Here is a 3,107-nt window from a genome sequence, read left to right as displayed (position 1 = left end):
CCTGAGTTGAGCCCCAACGTCTGGACCTGTAAAAAATAACAAAAGCAGTTCATATTGGATCTGATCATTTTAGTAATTAATTGAGAGTAGGTCAGTTTAAGAGTTAATTTTTACATAAAAGCACAACAATTATTGGCCGAGAGAGCTAGATTTATGCTTCTCTTTAGATAAAACTTCTAAAAACTAAGCTCACTTCATTGAGATTACTACTGTACTAGAATCTAGACATAGGCATCACAAGTCTAGTCAATATACATCCTATCTAGTCATCCCTCTAAGGCCTTTGGGAGCATATTTATTGGATATTGCGCTATATAAAAGTTTCAATTATTTTAAAGCATAAATCCACTGGCACAACATATATGGCTATAATTCAATGCCGTGTAGCTACACTGTCGCCCCCTACCCTTTACTGTGTTTTAAATCAACCACATCTGCTATTATGGAAAAGGAGAAGAAGAAGATGAAGAAGAAGAAGATAATGGCCCGCCTCACCCCCAAAAGAGCCATCTTTAAGGGTCACAGTCACGGTGCAGTAGATTAGAACTGGATCAGAAATCTAATGTTCATTTTCTCTAGTAACACAATCTAGACGTGTTAATATAAAAATATAGTTATTTGTTAAGGTTAATAGATTAAAGTTTAATTTTCTCACCTTTCAGGATCCTTTGGGAAACGGAAGAAACCTAAATCTGGTCTCTTGTGTCGAGAATTTGAACAATTGATACCGGAACACCACTGGCATAATTTGTTATGTGTTGTCGGTGTCGGCGCCATATTAGCTCATTGTTGTACGCGCTTATTTCCACGATCAGCTGTTGACCCAGATACGGGCTTTTTGGCTAGAGAGAGCTCTCGAAGCGTTAGCTATACAATCTCTCTGGTTGCAATTTCACGTCATTGTGTGTCTATGTTTGTGTTAGTGTGTATGTGTGTGCATGTGTGTATGCATATGAATGATTGATAGAGAAAATCATTTGGAGTTCGAAAGAGGTAGTGTGTCAGCACGTGGAGGTAAGATGGGGACTCTAGAAATACAGTGGTCCCTGCTTGACGCCTCCAAATTGCCTAGTAACTGATTCACCCTTCTTAATTGTTGGAGATTTATTTGAAAGGGGCGGGGGAGGGGGTTACACTCTTTAACATTAATCATTTTCATTTATTCATTAAAGACTTGAATTAATTTGTTTATTTATTCATATTTATGTTACTTCCGACGGACTGATCTAACTTTGTGATCTTTGGAAACAACGTTCTTCCATGAATAGTTTTTTCTTTTCACCAAAGATCAGGTATTTTGTTGGTGGTAGCGTTGAAAAGCTAAGAAAAGTTTGGAAGCAAAAAGTTGGCTTGGGGGTTGGGGCAGGATGGGAAGGGGGGGGGGGTAAGCCCCTGGATCTCTTATTAATAGGTAAACCATTGACAAAAATTAAAATAGAAATAGAAAACACACAAACACACACACACAGTGCACAGTACCTACATCTAAAGGTTAGCAACATAAATTCCCCGCGTGTGGAAAGAGAAGTTTGTTGTGGTCAAAATCTTGCATAAAATTATTATAGTATCGACACTTGCATGCAAATCATTTTTAAAGGAAATCACGGCTACATAATCTTTTAAAATGAAATGAATAAGATATAATGTTATATTTATTGTGTACAAAGAGAGAAAGATACAGATTCAGATATGTGACGCCATTGCTTGTCACCTTCGATTGGTGTACTGTACCTACGGTTCAGAACACGGCATTAAGAGACCGGCTGAGAAGCGCAATATCCACTAAATGTGCTCAAAGCGCTATACAAAGGGTCCCTGACCAACAGCAACATGTAATATGTAGAACGAGACATGACGCCTGTTAGGCGATATTACAATTTTTCCGACAGAGACAACGCTGTTGACGGACAGGTACTCATTTTACATCTGAGTACAGTGAGAGAAAGTGAGTAAAGAGTCTTTTCCGATGGCTCAACTATGCGCCGAGCGAGGCTCGAACCCAGGACCTTCCGACCCGAAAGCGAGTGTCATACCACTGAACTGTAATAACCTGACTATAAACGTTCATGGATACACACAGTTTTGTGTGTTGGACCGTTATAATTCCGGATGGCAATGTTATGAGCTTCTTGGCCAAGCGCATACTATCTATATTTCAATAGATAGAATGCGCTTGGCTAAGGAACTCACAACATTGCCATCCGGAAGTATAACGGACCAACGCACAAAAATTATAGTCAGGTTAATGCAGTTTAGTGAGAATTACTCATAAACGCTGATGGCAAAAAAACCCACAACCCCCCCCCCCCCCCACAAAAACAAAACAAACACAAACAAACAAACAAAAAAAAAAAAAAAAAAATAAAAAAAAAACCCCCCAAAAAAACAAAGATCTGAGTGACGTCAACTTCGAACTATCTATAGGAGGGCAAATCACCTACCTGTTTAAGATTCTTGGTTACAGCGTTTCAGAAAATGCAGATTGCCATGTTTTGAGACAAGTGTGATGGCCCCGTCAATTGTTTCTGACACCAACACTGCAGTAAGCGGTATCACAACATAATTCAATTTTAGATATACAGCAAAATATTTATTAACGGTCTCATTTATTATTTATTATTTCTCTTTTACAGACTTCACGTCACAAAGTTTTACACAGATTGCAGTAAGTCATAAATAACAGTTGACTACCGGTAAATTCATTAAAATGGATGGATGTGTGAAAGTGTTCAACCTGGACATTGGCAAGACAGAACGTCATTTTGATACTATGTGTTGTAATGTAACTGTATTACAACGTAAACAAGGTGACAAGATCTGGTTGGAAGCAAAACGAATGGAATTCGGCCTGTTTCATCCAATGTTTGTTTTTGTTTCCATCGACTCGTGTTACATGATATTGTTGACTACCGGTGAATTCATTAAAATGGATCAAGGTGTGAAAATGTTCAACCAGGGCATGGCTGACCAAACTGGTTCCATTGTCGAGGTGGAACGGGATTGACTTGTTGTGTGTTAAGTTTAGTTCGGGCCTGGATGGGGGACTCCAAATGGTGTTGAAATGGGACGGTAACCCCTCGTAGCGTGGCCTTCGTAAAGTAATAGCC

At 39.0% G+C, this 3,107-nt stretch overlaps 1 long non-coding RNA gene across 1 annotated transcript in view; it reads left to right on the top strand.

The window, feature by feature from the left end:
- LOC144956510 (uncharacterized) overlaps positions 1-3,107 on the top strand; it is a 10,330-nt gene that overhangs the window by 5,684 nt on the left and 1,539 nt on the right. Inside the window, exon 2 of the long non-coding RNA XR_013641964.1 lies at positions 2,634-3,107. This exon is cut by the window's right edge and continues 1,539 nt beyond it. This is a non-coding gene — a long non-coding RNA (uncharacterized LOC144956510). The remainder of the gene's footprint in view (positions 1-2,633) is intronic.

This window comes from Berghia stephanieae, chromosome 11, assembly GCF_034508935.2.
Source record: "Berghia stephanieae isolate SIO BIC M18660-M18661 chromosome 11, UCSD_Bste_1.3, whole genome shotgun sequence".
In the NCBI taxonomy this organism is placed as follows: domain Eukaryota; kingdom Metazoa; phylum Mollusca; class Gastropoda; order Nudibranchia; family Aeolidiidae; genus Berghia; species Berghia stephanieae.
This window is presented reverse-complemented; position numbering and strand designations above follow the sequence as displayed.